This window comes from Nuphar pumila, chromosome 5 (genome assembly GCF_984573655.1).
Source record: "Nuphar pumila chromosome 5, dmNupPumi1.hap1.1, whole genome shotgun sequence".
Taxonomy (NCBI): domain Eukaryota; kingdom Viridiplantae; phylum Streptophyta; class Magnoliopsida; order Nymphaeales; family Nymphaeaceae; genus Nuphar; species Nuphar pumila.
Window position 1 is genome coordinate 138,472,403 of NC_143253.1, and position 18,963 is coordinate 138,491,365.

Consider the following 18,963-nt stretch of genomic DNA (forward strand, 5'->3'; position numbering starts at 1 on the left):
GATTTATTCTTCATCCTTTTGGTTGGCCAATAGAAAGAATTTGAATTTTGAATCCTTTTTCACAAAAGCTTTGACCTTTCGAAAATAATATTGAAGGTATTCTGAGGTAATGTTTTTGTGCAATAAAAATTTTGAAATCAACAAATATTTAATGGCAAATTGGCAAAATTTTCTTGAAATCCCTTGTGAAAGTGAGCATTTGAGGTGCAACGCAACACATCCATGACTAAATTGAATCCTGAAAAGACTTAGTAAGAGATCAACTCAAAGGTTAGGTTTGGTTTTGATTTACCAGCTCGAAAGCAGGATTTGTTGACCGACCAGCTCGAAAGCAGGATTTGTTTTGACTTACCAGCTCGAAAGCAGGATTTGTTGACCGACCAGCTCGAAAGCAGGATTTGTTGACCGACCAGCTCGAAAGCAGGATTTGTTGACCGACCAGCTCGAAAGCAGGATTTGATGACCGACCAGCTCGAAAGCAGGATTTGATGACCGACCAGCTCGAAAGCAAGATTTGTCTTGACTTACTAGCTTGAAAGCAGGATTTGATGACCGACCAGCTCGAAAGCAGGATTTGATGACCGACCAGCTCGAAAGCAGGATTTGATGACCGACCAGCTCGAAAGCAGGATTTGTTGACCGACCAACTCGAAAGTAGGATTTGTTGACCGACCAGCTCGAAAGCAGGATTTGTTGATCGACCAGCTCGAAAGCAGGATTTGTTGATCGACCAGCTCGAAAGCAGGATTTGTTGATTTAAAAATGATTGACATCAATGAAATTGTAACCCGAAGGCTTGGAAAGTGATAGATATTGACAAAGTTGTAAACCGAAGGCAGGAGAATGATTGATGTTGGTAAGATCGTAACCCGAAGGCTTGAATTGAGAATCTGATAGAGTGGGCGGCCCAGAGGCCTGATTGATCAAATTGGATGTCCCGAAGGTTGAAATAGAGAATTGGGTGACCCGGAGGTCAAAATTAGAAATTGGATGACCCGAAGGTCGAAATTGACATAATTGATATTGAACTTGAATTCTGATGAAAGGTCAGCGTGAAGACTGCACCTAAGAGATTGAATAACGCGACCAATGAGCAAGACACCAACACGAGTGTTAGATTTTTAAAGGGTACCAGTACGAGCACTGGATTTTGAAAACATACCAGTACAAGCATTATGTTTTGAAAGATTACCAGTACGAATACTGGGTTTTGGAAGATTACCAGTACGAGCACTGGATTTTGAGAGATTACCAATACAAACACTGGATTTAGAAAATTTTACCAGCACGAACACTGGTTTTTGAAAATTTACCAGCACGAACATTGTTTTTTTTTTTTTTTGAAAATTTTACCAGCACGAACACTGGTTTTTGAAAATCTTACCAGCACGAACACTGGATTTTGAAAATTTACCCAACTGATTCTGATGAGAGATTTTCAATCTTCATCCTCACGATGACTTAGACAACTGTTGAGGTCTCAGGATTTATCCATTATCCTGAATGGGTAGTTCAGGTTTATCCCTTAACCTGAAGGGGAAAATGAAAATGGTACATATGGATGCAAATGAATGCGAATGAATGCATGCAAATGCAAATGAATGCAAATATATGTAAATGAATGCAAATGCATGCAAAATGAGAGATTTATTTGACCCTGCCTGCATACAGGATGTTTTGAAGACAATTTTCAAAATAATGCCCCAGTATAACTGGGGAGTGAGAAGTTGGATGAAAGGATAAGTAATTGATATTTGAAGAATACTTTCTGACTTTTGATTGATTCAGGTGAGACTCTGAAAAATATCACTTCTCGCAGAAGGACATGGTGCAGAGAAGGAGAAATTGATAATTTTATTGATGCATTGAAGGAAAATGACAAATCAAGGAAAGATAGACAGGATTACATCATCCTTTGAAGGCAAAATGAGAAATGGGAAAATGCTAGCATCGTCGGCTTTTTGAGTAATCGAGGAAAGATGGCTAGTCCTTTTTATCTTCAACGAGGAGCTTCTTGTCAATGCAGTCTTGAACAATGTTCTTAAGGACGAAGCAGTTTTCTGTATCATGCCCTACTGCTCGATGAAATTTGCAAAACTGTTCTTTGAATATGCCCATAATTGCTGGAGGATCACTGGCTTTAGGCAACCGAACAAGGTCTTTCTCAAGCATATACTCGAGTATACTCTCGAGTGTCTGATCCATAGGGGTGAATTCTCGATCAGTTCTCCAGTCCTTGCGCTTTGATTTTTCCTGATCTTTCTTTTGATGTTGAGGGCTGGATTGGAGAGGTTTATTACAGTTGATGTCCTTCCCTTTTTGCCTTTTGATTCTCTCCAAACTGTTGCCATGATCATTCTTGTTACCTTTGCTATTATTGAAAGATTTGGCCGCAAAAGTGAAGTGAGCCTTCTTTTTGGCATCTTGACTGTTTCTTGTAATGGTAAGGCCTTCATAGACTCCATTCTCTATTCCCATTTCGAGCCATTCAGCTCGTTCAATGAGTTCAACGAAAGACTTGGAGGGTGAGGTAGAGATTAATCCTCTCAGAGGTTGCAAAAAATTGTTGAGGATCAAGGATAAAACGTGCCTTTCTGATATAGGATCCCTCATTTTGTTGCAGGTCTCTCTCCATCTGCGAATGAAGTCTCTTGCCTTTTCATTTTCATTCTGCCTTAGATTGCAGAGATGACTCAATGTTGGGAGCGCTTCAGTATTGAACAGAAATCGCTCAATGAATAGGTTGACCACCTTATCGAATTCTCGCAGCTCGATTGGATTGATATGCTCAGAGTACCACTTGGCGGCAGTGCCTTCTAGGCTACGAGGAAAACAGAGAAATAGGGCCCTATTGTCTCTCTTGAATTTGGAGCATTCGGCGAAGAACATGGCGAGATGGGCTTTGGGATCACCAGAACCATCAAACTTGATAAACTTGCGAGGCAGATTTTCCAGTTCTTCGTCTCCTTCTAATCCATCATAAAAATCCTCACTAGTGAAGGCTTTCTTGCCCTTGTCGCGAGCTTGCAGGTCTTTAACAACTTTGGCCATTTCTTTGAACTGTGACTGTAGGGCTCTTCTGCAACTTGATTCTTTGATTTGCGACTCCTTCTTTGTTTTAGGCCCTGTTTCTGAAATGCCGGAGGCACCTCATATTCTTCATCGGTGTCTTCCTCTGATTCTGATTCATCTGAAATTTCCTCTGATTGAATTTGCTTCTTGGAGTTCTTCTTATCCTTGTGTCCATGGAACTTCTCTCTGAATGGGTTCTCCTCTGCACTGGTCCCAGCCTGTTCACTCATCATTTTGGTCATCATTTTCTGGAACATGGCATACATCTGTGGGTCTATGCCATCATCCTCTTGCTGTTGATCTTGATTCACGGGATGATCCATTTCTCCTTCTAAGGCTGAGGAGTGCTGTGATGATGTGGTTCTTTTTCCTGACCTTGTTCGAACCATCAAGTGTTGTGGATGCTCTCTGCAGGATGAAGTCTTGATTAGACTCTAAGGAAATTTTGGATTGTGAAAAAAAATGATTATTGATGATGTGGTAGACAATTAGAAGAATATCCCATTACTAGGGATGGAGTCGCCGCTGAAATCACGACAATTGTGTTGTCATTCTTTGTAAGAGAAATAAATAATGGAAAATGTGCCTTGTTACCTAGGCGAGGTCGTCAACCACGAGGAAAACACCATTTTGAAGGGGAGAGATATCTTTTGGAAAACACTCCACAAATGGATTTAGAATAAGGAGAAGGCAAGTGGGTAAACAATTTCCACTGCAGTAATCAAGATATGCACGAGGAAAATAAGATGGAGAATTTGGCAAATAGACAAAATGATTGAAATCCAAGGAAAGAAAACATATGATTTTGAAAAATTGCAGGCAGGATAAAAAAATGCAGCTGGAAATTCGAGATCCAGTAGAACGGAAGAAGGAAAAATCACCTGGAGTTTTGAAAGAAATTGGATATTTGGGAAAATCTTCCAGGGTTTGAGGAAATAAAAGGAAAAGATAAAAATATGGGTATTTGAAAATATTTTAGGAAAAATATAGGAAAATAGAGGTAATATAAGAACAATCACATCCTGCACGAACATTTATGCACATACAGCACTCCCTAAAAGGCTGACTCTAAATGCTTCAATTTTGAAAGAGCTTTAGGACTCTAATCCTGACTCTAGGCTCAGATCAACTGTGTCCAATCATGCTATGCCGATATACTCGAGCCGAGGCTCGATGTACGTGGCATAAAACTCATCTCTGGGTCTAGGCTTGTGTTTTTCCAACATCCTTGAGCGCCTGCCGATATACGTTGGACTATGGCCCTTGGTACGTGGCAGGGGGGCGTTAGCCCAAATAAGTGGCCCAGTTGTGAGGCTCTGTCCCGAACTATGGTTCTGGAAGAGAGCCCAGCAACATGAAGACCGGGTAGACATAGGTGGGGTGGTTTTTGAAATATGATCACATGCAGGCAAACAGAGGGCTCTAAATCCTAAAGCGAGAGAATTTTGATTTTTTTTTTGAAGAAGCAAACATTGTTTCATACAAGTCCTAGATTGAGGAGTGTTGTATTTCAGACCTAAGTCTATGTGAGCATGCATAATTCTCCTCAATATGGTCCTACCAAACCATGCCTAGTCTACATGCAATCCATGTCAGCTGGGTTCAAGTCTAGGCTCCTAGGTTCACATGATATCAGAAAATAAAGCTGACATTTTGTAGAGCATGATTTTGATAATTGAACTAAGTCAAAGCACAAAATTGATCAGACAAAGACAGGTCCCATCACGGTCGCCAAACCTGTTATCATCGCAAAATTGTTTCCCCTCCCTTGCGAGAGAGAAACGAATTTCGCGAGTCAAACTCGACCAAAGTTTTGAAAATTGTTTTGAAAATTTACTCGCCTCCGTTTTGAAAATTTGCGGGAAAATTCCATGGAATGAGATCCGTCTGTCGGTACGAGGTTCAACCGTTCCTGGCGCCTTTACCAGGGGTAATTGAACCAAGGACCAATTATGTGCTTTAACTTGACTCAAATATCTAAATTATGCTCTATTTTTCCTAGAATGCACAAAGAATCAGGCTTGTGTTATGGAATTTTGAAAAATGCAAGTTTGAGAAAATATGATGTTTGCTTTGGAAAATTGAAATGTGCTTGAAAATTGATTGAAAAAGTACTTGAAAATTGAATTCCTGGGAAAATCATTGGAAATCAGAAATTTGCATTGGAAAGTGATTTATCAGGAAAATTTGAACTTTAGAAAAACGATTTTGAAATTTGGAATTGCTTTTCTGAGAAAATGGATTTGAGAATTCTGAGAAAATCTAAGAAATTCATTGGAAAATGACTTTTGAAATGGAAAATGAATTCTCAAGAAAACTGGAAAATCTGAGAAAATTGATTTCTGAAAACTTGGGATTTTGAAATTTGAGAATTTGAAAACATAGGAAAATCTTGATTTGAACTTGGGAAATGCTTTGAAATGTCATTTGAAAACTTAGGATTTTGAGAAAATCAGATCCTGAGAAAGACTTGGAAATTCTTGAGAAAACTGATTTTTTTTTAATTGAAATTGAAAAATGAATTTGAAAACAATGCAATTTGAATAATATGAATGCATGAATATGAATTTGAAAAGAGAATTTCATTGAGGAATTGGGAAATCCTTTTAAAACTTTAAAAAATGCAGTGCATTTTGAAGTTAGCCTAAGTGTGTAGGCTGAATGTGGCTAATACGAAGATCATAAATCTTGGTTTTCTTCGTATTCTGACTATGGCCATAAATACGAATCCCACCGAGTTTATAAACTCCATAAAAGCTTGTGCACGTGCCATTCGTGTAAACCATAGTGAATTTGAAATAATGTGCATGAATCATACATCACATATTAAAATTTTGCAGAAATTAAACTATATGCAATGCAACCCTATTCTAAGCAGAAATGTAACTCTTATTCCAAATATTACATTGATTTTTTACATTGAATTGAAATAAAAGAAATAAAATGGCTAAGTCTTCTTCTTGAAGATTCCTGCAAAACTGGAAAATAAAGTTAGCACAAAAATGTAGGTTTTTCTGAATTTATCTGAAAATATGAAAAATTATCGGATATTATTCAGATATAAACCCAAATTCATACCCCCCTTTGATATAAACATAATAAATAATGAATAAATTTTGAAAATAAACTTGAAAATTCGAAATTGGGGTTCAAAATGACCAAAATACCCCTGATGACCTTAAAATCAGGGTTTTATGAAAGATTTTTTTGTAAATTTTGGAATTTTGAAAATCAAATGAAATAAATCAAACATAATATGATAAAATATGATGATATGCATGAAATTTTGGAGAATTAGAAATTGAAATTTCGAAATTTAGGTCAAAATGACCAAAATACCCCTGATAACAAGACTATGGCCTTGAAACCAGGGTTTTCTGAAATAAATTTTGCAAAATTGAAAAATATGAAATGCAAAGGAGATTAAAATTAACCCTAATATTATTCTACATGCTTATGTACATGATAAAAACCCTAAAATGGCGAAAATATCATAAAATATCGAATTTAACCTGATTTTCGCTTGATTTTCGCTTCTGAATTTAAAGATAAACTAACACATGGAGCAAATGAACTTGGAATTAAACCAAATTTGGCATGGACACCTAAAATAACCCTAAAAACGGAATGGAGCTCGAAAATCTTTTTTTTTCTATTTTTAAAATATGAAAATTCAAATAAAAACCCTAAATTTTATGATTTTTGCCTAAAATATTGATTCTAAAGAGGATTTAGGATATCAAATTTCCATAAAAATTTCCCAAATTTTATGGGGGGATATAGGACAGTAGGGCAAGGATTTTTGCCTTTTACACTTTCTGGTTTTGACCTATGGTCGGAGCTGTACCACTCCGGCAAGTCGGATCGGAATCCGGCGACTCTAGTAAATGAATGAAACAGATAGGTTTTGGTAGAAAATATGGGAAAAACGGCAGACAGATTGGAAAATAGCTTAAATTGTGGGAAACTGTCTCTGACAAATAGAGAAATATTTGATATTTTGACACCATTGGGATTCGGGTTACGGTTTGGAAAAGGCCACACTGTTATCAGAGACATAAATCTCTGGAATTTCTGGACATTGGAATCTGTTAGACAGAAAGAGAAAATCCGGGAAAAATAATGAAACAGATCCAAAAATCTCCGAATTTTGGGAAATGATATGAAAATATGTTAGGAAAAACTTTCATGTTGAAAGCTTTTGCAGACAGATTACAGATTGTATGGACTTGGTGCATTAAGGTCTATCTATACCCTGACAAAAGAAAATCGATATTTTCCCAGAGGTCTGAGAAATCCGATTTTTTACAGAGGTCAAAACTAATTGGAAAAAAACTCAAAAATTCCAGATCATTAGTATATTCAATCATGAATCTACTGTGATTTTTAGAGAATGATTCAAATCCCACACAAGTGTGAATCCGAAGGTTTTTGTCTGCTAAAGCAGGAATTGAAATTTCTGGATGACAGAAAACCCTATTTAGGGTTTCATTTTTTTGATAGGGTTTCGAAACTCAAACGGATCTAGATTTTCAATATGAGATCATGGACAAATAAATATAACTATAAATATTTTTTTTTGGATTTATTGAAACGAAAATCTATGTAAAATAATGACTGCAACTTATGCTGAAATTAACATCTACAAGTTTTAGTACGAATCTTAAGGACATCAAATAAACTACTAATAAAACAATAAAACTAAATTAATGAGATGCCTAAAATGCATATTTAACATAAATATAATGTTTAAAATGAAGAAAAACAGGGATATACGAAGTTGACTTGATATTGGCTATTGATGGGAAAGGATCCGATCCATAGATCGGACAGATCCTTTTCCTCGATATAGCCTCATAACATGAGACAATCAAAACGTTAACCTATAGATTTAGCATAAAATAATGATGATAAGGGTCTTACCTTGGGATCTTGATGCACGTTGGAGACGTAGCTGCAACTTGGAGGTGACTGAAGCTAGATCAAAGGGGTTGCTCCTTGCTGCAGGAACCGTAAGATGGTACGGTGCCCTTTGTTAGGCGTCCTTTGCCACAAAGAAGATGCAGCTGCTGGAACGGTTGTGGGCTGATGACTTTGGAATAGTGGAAGGTTGCTGCAAGGACTTTGTTGCTGTGAAAGACTGGACAGGTGGCTGGAGGTTGAGGTTACCGGCTGGAGTTGATGTGGCTGGACCGGTTACCACCTTGGGTGGTGGTTGAAGCAATGGAGAAGGCTTGGCTGGAAGTAGAAGGAGTTGATGATGCACCGGCTGGTATGCTGCTGAAGGAGGCTGCAACTGGATGTGGCTACCCTTAGTGAAGGTGGAAGATGGCTGCCAGAGAGAGAGAGAGAGAGAGAGATCGGAGAGGAGCAGCCATAGCTTCCTCCTTTGTTTTCTTTTTTTTGGTTTTCTTAACTTAGGGAAAGATCCTATCTTTCCCTAAGTTTTAGTTTTAATTAGGGAAGGAAAAGGAAAGGGCCTCTACTTGAATGGCTGGGCAAGAGGGAAAAGAAGGGAGGAAGGAAGGGAAGAAGGAAAGAAGAGGAAGAAGAAAAAGAAAGAAAAGGGAAAAGGAAAGGAAAGAAAGAAAAGGAGGGAAAAAGGAAAAAAAAATGAGAAAATGGAAAGTGGGGCTGGAGGCTTGGGTGACCACGTTGTGGGTCCCACCTCCTCTCTAAAAAAATAAAAATATAAAATAAATAAAAATCAATAAAAACAAAAATAAACAAATAAAAAGAAGCATCTTTTTTTTTTAATAAAATAAAAATGCAAATGAATGGGCCATCTCAGAGCGGGTCCAAATTTCAATTTTGAAATTCATTTTGAAGATTAGAGGGGTAAAATAGTCTTTTCAGAAGGTTTCCAGACGAAACGAGCTATTTTTGGCAGTTTTTTTAAACGAGCTCGGATTTTGAAGTTCAATACCCCGTTGCGAAGTCAATCCAGTGTAGAATTTGAAAATGTAATTTTGAAAGAAATCCAGATTGTTTTTCTCGAGAAAATATTTCCAAACGAAATGAGCTATTTTTGGCAGTTTTTGAAACGAGCTTAGATTTTGAAGTTTAATAGCTCGTTGCAAAGCAAATCGAGTGTAGAATTTGAAAATTTTGAGTTTGAAATAAATCCAGATTATTGTTCTTGAGAAAATATTTCCAAATTTAGACTCCCGGGGGTAAAAATGTCAATTTTGGAAACCTGGGGTTTGAAATTGATTTCTAAAAAGTTTTTAAAACTCAATCTGGATTAAAATTTATAAAACTGGAGTTCTGGAGTTCGAAAATGGAATGAAATGTGATGAAATGTTATGAAATGCTAAGAAATGATATGAAATTATGAGAAATGACATGAAATGCTATGCGAAATGCTAACCCTGAATTAAGAATTTTGGATATTAGACCCCGATTGACAGTTGTACCAGTTCAAAAAGCATAAAAACTGATAAAATTTGCAAAATGGTTGAAGAAATGATTTTCGAGCTCTGCCAAGCTAGAGTGACACTGGAAATTAGGGTTTGAGCTAGAGTAAACTGAAATGAACTGGATTGAGCTGGGTTTTAGAGTTTCAGAACTCAAATGAACTGACTAGGCACTGACTCAACTGACCTTTCCGACTGAATTTTCAAGAAAAGCAATCATTTTTAGAGAAATGGTATGGAATGATCATTGGAATGAAGTGAATTACGAACCTGGACTGGCTTTGAGCTGAAACAAAGGTCAGTAATACTGAGATGAACTAAAATCGAGGCTCAAATACTGGCTCAACTGACTAAACTCGGCTCAGTTTCAGCTGAAAGAGCTGAAACAGACTAAAATGGGCTCCTGGACACTTGGAAATGGTTTTGAACTGAAACTAGAGCGCTTGAACTTCTGGTGAGCTCAAGTTAGACTCTGGGGAACATGACTGACTGTAAATGACTGACTTGGAGACAATTGGCTTGGATTTGAGTGAGAAATGAGCTCATTTCTGAAGAAATGATCCCATTTTGACAGGAATGGTCAGAAATGAAAATGGTTTATTCATTATGAGCTCAGATGTGCTTGAGATGATTGATATTCTAACTATCTTGAACTGACCAATGAGCTTGGTTGACTCCGACTAACTGGGGTCCGGGATGACCTAGGGGTAAAATGGTAATTTTCCTAATGAAAATGGGTAAAATGGTGATTTTCTGAAACTGACTCAGGGTTTGACTCCTACATTGACCTAACAGGGTTGGCACTGCCTCAGGAGGATTGTTTGAGAATGGATGTGGAAAATTTGGGGTGTTTACAGATGCCCCTCTTTGCTACTAAGCCGGCTTGAAGACGAGCTTAGTGGCAAAGAAAAACACACCAAATTTGGCCATAAAAATGCCCCAGTTTGATGGATCTGACTGAGTATGAAGAGATTAGCCTTGATGAAAATGGTAAATATGAAATGAAGAATGAAGAAGAGAAATTTACTTCAAAGAAGTGAGATTCAGGTTTTTTCCCTTAACCTGGATGGGACATGAAATACCTCGTGTAGAAACGAAGCTCAGGTTTAACCCTTAACCTGACCGGGAAATGAAATACCTCATCAAAATGAGGCTCAGGTTTGTACCCTTATCTTGATTGGGCGGAAAATGAAATACCTCATCAAAGGAGGCTCAGGTTTGTACCCTTATCCTGATTGGGCAGAAAATGAAATACCTCATCAAAGGAGGCGCAGGTTTATACCCTTATCCTGATTGGGCGGGGAAATGAAATACCTCATCAAAGGAGGCTCAGGTTTATACCCTTATCCTGATTGGGCAGAAAATGAAATACCTCATCAAAGGAGGCTCATGTTTGTACCCTTATCCTGATTGGGAAGAAAATGAAATACCTCATCTAAAGGAGGCTCAGGTTTGTACCCTTATCCTGATTGGGAAGAAAATGAAATACCTCATCTAAAGGAGGCCCAGGTTTGTACCCTTATCCTGATTGGGAAGTGAAATAAAAATGGTAAGTTGGATGGTGAATAAGACAATTTTCTTGAAGAGTAATAAGGTGACTCTTTCAACAATACGAAAGATGAATTCTTTCGACAACGCGAAAGATAACAAGGCGATCCAAAGGAACAAGGCGATTCTTTCAACAACGCGAAAGATGACAAGGCGATCCAGAGGAGCAAGGCGATCCTTTTGACAACGCAAAAGATGAATTCTTTCGACAACGCGAAAGATGACAAGGCGATCCAGATGAGCAAGGCGATTCTTTCAACAACGCGAAAGATGACAAGGCCATCCAAAGGAGTAAGGCGATTCTTTTGACAACGCAAAAGATGAATTCTTTCGACAACGCGAAAGATGGAAAAAGGCGATCCAAAGGAGCAAGGTGATTCTTTCAACAACGCGAAAGATGATAAGGCGATCCAAAGGAGTAAGGCGATTCTTTTGACAACGCAAAAGATGAATTCTTTCGACAACGTGAAAGATGGAAAAAGGCGATCCAAAGGAGCAAGGCGATTCTTTCAACAACGCGAAAGATGATAAGGCGATCCAAAGGACCAAGGCGATTCTTTTGACAACGCAAAAGATGAACTCTTTCGACAACGCGAAAGATGGAAAAGGCGATCCAAAGGAACAAGGCGATTCTTTCAACAACGCGAAAGATGACAAGGCCATCCAAAGGAGTAAGGCGATTCTTTTGACAACGCAAAAGATGAATTCTTTCGACAGCGCGAAAGATGGAAAAAGGTGATCCAAAGGAACAAGGCGATTCTTTCAACAACGCGAAAGATGATAAGGCGATCCAAAGGAGTAAGGCGATTCTTTTGACAATGCAAAAGATGAATTTTTTCGACAACGCGAAAGATGGGAAAAGGCGATCCAAAGGAACAAGGCGATTCTTTCAACAACGCGAAAGATGACAAGGCGATCCAAAGGAGTAAGGCGATTCTTTTGACAACGCAAAAGATGAATTCTTTCGGCAACGCGAAAGATGGAAAAAGGAGATCCAAAGGAACAAGGCGATTCTTTCAACAACGCGAAAGATGATAAGGCGATCCAAAGGAGTAAGGCGATTCTTTTGACAACGCAAAAGATGAATTCTTTCGACAACGCGAAAGATGGGAAAAGGCGATCCAAAGGAACAAGGCGATTCTTTCAACAACGCGAAAGATGACAAGGCGATCCAAAGGAGTAAGGCGATTCTTTTGACAACGCAAAAGATGAATTCTTTCGACAACGCGAAAGATGGAAAAGGCGATCCAAAGGAACAAGGCGATTCTTTCAACAACGCGAAAGATGACAAGGCGATCCAAAGGAGTAAGGCGATTCTTTTGACAATGCAAAAGATGAATTCTTTCAACAACGCGAAAGATGGTAAAGGTTACTCTCTCAAGGAGGTAAAAGGTGATATCAGGATATGTCAAGATGGACATCGAGCTCTTCACTTCATGTCAAGATAGTAAGAAAATATTGCCAAAATGTTAAAAATTGTTTGTTGATTCAAAATGCTTGAAATTGATGTATATTGGTATGAAAATCTTTCCTCTTTTCTACCTGAAGTATTACCTCCGACTGGGCTTAACTCCGTAGAATCAAGATTCGAATTCAAATTGCTTGCAATTGGCTTTCTTTCAAGGAAGTTATCAATTTCCTTGATATGAGCAGAAAAGAGAGTATTCTTGATATTGTGAGAGCAATTGGTGAAAGAATATTGATAATAGAATTTCACAAAATTAAAGAAGATTCTTTGGCAAATTTGGCAGTCTGATATCCTGGGATTCTTTCCTCATGATGATCTTTCTGCCCACTTTTTTTTTTCTTTTTTGGCAGAATTAGAGCTCTCTTAGGTTTTTGGGGATTTTATTACATCATCCTTCATTTTGGAGATGTCCTGACTTTTCTCTCTTTTTTTTTTTGGAAGGGTACGTCACAAACTCCTTCATCTTGGAGATGTTTCGATCCTTCTTTTCTCTCAGGGATTATATTGACGGTTATTGGCTCTTTGGTTGGAAGTCTCTTGATGATAGCAGAAATTAAATATCCTTTAGGGTTTGTCGGGAGGCTCATCACAGTCGCCTTCATCTTGACGGTGCTCTGAACTTTCCCTGGAAGGATCCGTCACAAACTCCTTCATCTTGGAGATGATCCAAATCTTCTTTGGCCCCGGGGGTCTACTCGCCTAATTCACCTTCATCTTGACGACAGTTGAGAGATCCCTTTTGCAGATATTTAATTGCAGCTTTAGGTGATTGAGGAGATATAGGGATTGAATGGAATTTTCTGTATCACCCAGGATATTTCGACTGCTTTATTTTCCAAGAATGATCTTTAAAAATGTGCCATTGACTGCGATCAATATCAATCACTCATGGCTTTGCAACAACATTGAATTTCCTTTGCTGGCCATATCGAGGATTTATTCTTCATCCTTTTGGTTGGCCAATAGAAAGAATTTGAATTTTGAATCCTTTTTCACAAAAGCTTTGACCTTTCGAAAATAATATTGAAGGTATTCTGAGGTAATGTTTTTGTGCAATAAAAATTTTGAAATCAACAAATATTTAATGGCAAATTGGCAAAATTTTCTTGAAATCCCTTGTGAAAGTGAGCATTTGAGGTGCAACGCAACACATCCATGACTAAATTGAATCCTGAAAAGACTTAGTAAGAGATCAACTCAAAGGTTAGGTTTGGTTTTGATTTACCAGCTCGAAAGCAGGATTTGTTGACCGACCAGCTCGAAAGCAGGATTTGTTTTGACTTACCAGCTCGAAAGCAGGATTTGTTGACCGACCAGCTCGAAAGCAGGATTTGTTGACCGACCAGCTCGAAAGCAGGATTTGTTGACCGACCAGCTCGAAAGCAGGATTTGATGACCGACCAGCTCGAAAGCAGGATTTGATGACCGACCAGCTCGAAAGCAAGATTTGTCTTGACTTACTAGCTTGAAAGCAGGATTTGATGACCGACCAGCTCGAAAGCAGGATTTGATGACCGACCAGCTCGAAAGCAGGATTTGATGACCGACCAGCTCGAAAGCAGGATTTGTTGACCGACCAACTCGAAAGTAGGATTTGTTGACCGACCAGCTCGAAAGCAGGATTTGTTGATCGACCAGCTCGAAAGCAGGATTTGTTGATCGACCAGCTCGAAAGCAGGATTTGTTGATTTAAAAATGATTGACATCAATGAAATTGTAACCCGAAGGCTTGGAAAGTGATAGATATTGACAAAGTTGTAAACCGAAGGCAGGAGAATGATTGATGTTGGTAAGATCGTAACCCGAAGGCTTGAATTGAGAATCTGATAGAGTGGGCGGCCCAGAGGCCTGATTGATCAAATTGGATGTCCCGAAGGTTGAAATAGAGAATTGGGTGACCCGGAGGTCAAAATTAGAAATTGGATGACCCGAAGGTCGAAATTGACATAATTGATATTGAACTTGAATTCTGATGAAAGGTCAGCGTGAAGACTGCACCTAAGAGATTGAATAACGCGACCAATGAGCAAGACACCAACACGAGTGTTAGATTTTTAAAGGGTACCAGTACGAGCACTGGATTTTGAAAACATACCAGTACAAGCATTATGTTTTGAAAGATTACCAGTACGAATACTGGGTTTTGGAAGATTACCAGTACGAGCACTGGATTTTGAGAGATTACCAATACAAACACTGGATTTAGAAAATTTTACCAGCACGAACACTGGTTTTTGAAAATTTACCAGCACGAACATTGTTTTTTTTTTTTTTTGAAAATTTTACCAGCACGAACACTGGTTTTTGAAAATCTTACCAGCACGAACACTGGATTTTGAAAATTTACCCAACTGATTCTGATGAGAGATTTTCAATCTTCATCCTCACGATGACTTAGACAACTGTTGAGGTCTCAGGATTTATCCATTATCCTGAATGGGTAGTTCAGGTTTATCCCTTAACCTGAAGGGGAAAATGAAAATGGTACATATGGATGCAAATGAATGCGAATGAATGCATGCAAATGCAAATGAATGCAAATATATGTAAATGAATGCAAATGCATGCAAAATGAGAGATTTATTTGACCCTGCCTGCATACAGGATGTTTTGAAGACAATTTTCAAAATAATGCCCCAGTATAACTGGGGAGTGAGAAGTTGGATGAAAGGATAAGTAATTGATATTTGAAGAATACTTTCTGACTTTTGATTGATTCAGGTGAGACTCTGAAAAATATCACTTCTCGCAGAAGGACATGGTGCAGAGAAGGAGAAATTGATAATTTTATTGATGCATTGAAGGAAAATGACAAATCAAGGAAAGATAGACAGGATTACATCATCCTTTGAAGGCAAAATGAGAAATGGGAAAATGCTAGCATCGTCGGCTTTTTGAGTAATCGAGGAAAGATGGCTAGTCCTTTTTATCTTCAACGAGGAGCTTCTTGTCAATGCAGTCTTGAACAATGTTCTTAAGGACGAAGCAGTTTTCTGTATCATGCCCTACTGCTCGATGAAATTTGCAAAACTGTTCTTTGAATATGCCCATAATTGCTGGAGGATCACTGGCTTTAGGCAACCGAACAAGGTCTTTCTCAAGCATATACTCGAGTATACTCTCGAGTGTCTGATCCATAGGGGTGAATTCTCGATCAGTTCTTCAGTCCTTGCGCTTTGATTTTTCCTGATCTTTCTTTTGATGTTGAGGGCTGGATTGGAGAGGTTTATTACAGTTGATGTCCTTCCCTTTTTGCCTTTTGATTCTCTCCAAACTGTTGCCATGATCATTCTTGTTACCTTTGCTATTATTGAAAGATTTGGCCGCAAAAGTGAAGTGAGCCTTCTTTTTGGCATCTTGACTGTTTCTTGTAATGGTAAGGCCTTCATAGACTCCATTCTCTATTCCCATTTCGAGCCATTCAGCTCGTTCAATGAGTTCAACGAAAGACTTGGAGGGTGAGGTAGAGATTAATCCTCTCAGAGGTTGCAAAAAATTGTTGAGGATCAAGGATAAAACGTGCCTTTCTGATATAGGATCCCTCATTTTGTTGCAGGTCTCTCTCCATCTGCGAATGAAGTCTCTTGCCTTTTCATTTTCATTCTGCCTTAGATTGCAGAGATGACTCAATGTTGGGAGCGCTTCAGTATTGAACAGAAATCGCTCAATGAATAGGTTGACCACCTTATCGAATTCTCGCAGCTCGATTGGATTGATATGCTCAGAGTACCACTTGGCGGCAGTGCCTTCTAGGCTACGAGGAAAACAGAGAAATAGGGCCCTATTGTCTCTCTTGAATTTGGAGCATTCGGCGAAGAACATGGCGAGATGGGCTTTGGGATCACCAGAACCATCAAACTTGATAAACTTGCGAGGCAGATTTTCCAGTTCTTCGTCTCCTTCTAATCCATCATAAAAATCCTCACTAGTGAAGGCTTTCTTGCCCTTGTCGCGAGCTTGCAGGTCTTTAACAACTTTGGCCATTTCTTTGAACTGTGACTGTAGGGCTCTTCTGCAACTTGATTCTTTGATTTGCGACTCCTTCTTTGTTTTAGGCCCTGTTTCTGAAATGCCGGAGGCACCTCATATTCTTCATCGGTGTCTTCCTCTGATTCTGATTCATCTGAAATTTCCTCTGATTGAATTTGCTTCTTGGAGTTCTTCTTATCCTTGTGTCCATGGAACTTCTCTCTGAATGGGTTCTCCTCTGCACTGGTCCCAGCCTGTTCACTCATCATTTTGGTCATCATTTTCTGGAACATGGCATACATCTGTGGGTCTATGCCATCATCCTCTTGCTGTTGATCTTGATTCACGGGATGATCCATTTCTCCTTCTAAGGCTGAGGAGTGCTGTGATGATGTGGTTCTTTTTCCTGACCTTGTTCGAACCATCAAGTGTTGTGGATGCTCTCTGCAGGATGAAGTCTTGATTAGACTCTAAGGAAATTTTGGATTGTGAAAAAAAATGATTATTGATGATGTGGTAGACAATTAGAAGAATATCCCATTACTAGGGATGGAGTCGCCGCTGAAATCACGACAATTGTGTTGTCATTCTTTGTAAGAGAAATAAATAATGGAAAATGTGCCTTGTTACCTAGGCGAGGTCGTCAACCACGAGGAAAACACCATTTTGAAGGGGAGAGATATCTTTTGGAAAACACTCCACAAATGGATTTAGAATAAGGAGAAGGCAAGTGGGTAAACAATTTCCACTGCAGTAATCAAGATATGCACGAGGAAAATAAGATGGAGAATTTGGCAAATAGACAAAATGATTGAAATCCAAGGAAAGAAAACATATGATTTTGAAAAATTGCAGGCAGGATAAAAAAATGCAGCTGGAAATTCGAGATCCAGTAGAACGGAAGAAGGAAAAATCACCTGGAGTTTTGAAAGAAATTGGATATTTGGGAAAATCTTCCAGGGTTTGAGGAAATAAAAGGAAAAGATAAAAATATGGGTATTTGAAAATATTTTAGGAAAAATATAGGAAAATAGAGGTAATATAAGAACAATCACATCCTGCACGAACATTTATGCACATACAGCACTCCCTAAAAGGCTGACTCTAAATGCTTCAATTTTGAAAGAGCTTTAGGACTCTAATCCTGACTCTAGGCTCAGATCAACTGTGTCCAATCATGCTATGCCGATATACTCGAGCCGAGGCTCGATGTACGTGGCATAAAACTCATCTCTGGGTCTAGGCTTGTGTTTTTCCAACATCCTTGAGCGCCTGCCGATATACGTTGGACTATGGCCCTTGGTACGTGGCAGGGGGGCGTTAGCCCAAATAAGTGGCCCAGTTGTGAGGCTCTGTCCCGAACTATGGTTCTGGAAGAGAGCCCAGCAACATGAAGACCGGGTAGACATAGGTGGGGTGGTTTTTGAAATATGATCACATGCAGGCAAACAGAGGGCTCTAAATCCTAAAGCGAGAGAATTTTGATTTTTTTTTTGAAGAAGCAAACATTGTTTCATACAAGTCCTAGATTGAGGAGTGTTGTATTTCAGACCTAAGTCTATGTGAGCATGCATAATTCTCCTCAATATGGTCCTACCAAACCATGCCTAGTCTACATGCAATCCATGTCAGCTGGGTTCAAGTCTAGGCTCCTAGGTTCACATGATATCAGAAAATAAAGCTGACATTTTGTAGAGCATGATTTTGATAATTGAACTAAGTCAAAGCACAAAATTGATCAGACAAAGACAGGTCCCATCACGGTCGCCAAACCTGTTATCATCGCAAAATTGTTTCCCCTCCCTTGCGAGAGAGAAACGAATTTCGCGAGTCAAACTCGACCAAAGTTTTGAAAATTGTTTTGAAAATTTACTCGCCTCCGTTTTGAAAATTTGCGGGAAAATTCCATGGAATGAGATCCGTCTGTCGGTACGAGGTTCAACCGTTCCTGGCGCCTTTACCAGGGGTAATTGAACCAAGGACCAATTATGTGCTTTAACTTGACTCAAATATCTAAATTATGCTCTATTTTTCCTAGAATGCACAAAGAATCAGGCTTGTGTTATGGAATTTTGAAAAATGCAAGTTTGAGAAAATATGATGTTTGCTTTGGAAAATTGAAATGTGCTTGAAAATTGATTGAAAAAGTACTTGAAAATTGAATTCCTGGGAAAATCATTGGAAATCAGAAATTTGCATTGGAAAGTGATTTATCAGGAAAATTTGAACTTTAGAAAAACGATTTTGAAATTTGGAATTGCTTTTCTGAGAAAATGGATTTGAGAATTCTGAGAAAATCTAAGAAATTCATTGGAAAATGACTTTTGAAATGGAAAATGAATTCTCAAGAAAACTGGAAAATCTGAGAAAATTGATTTCTGAAAACTTGGGATTTTGAAATTTGAGAATTTGAAAACATAGGAAAATCTTGATTTGAACTTGGGAAATGCTTTGAAATGTCATTTGAAAACTTAGGATTTTGAGAAAATC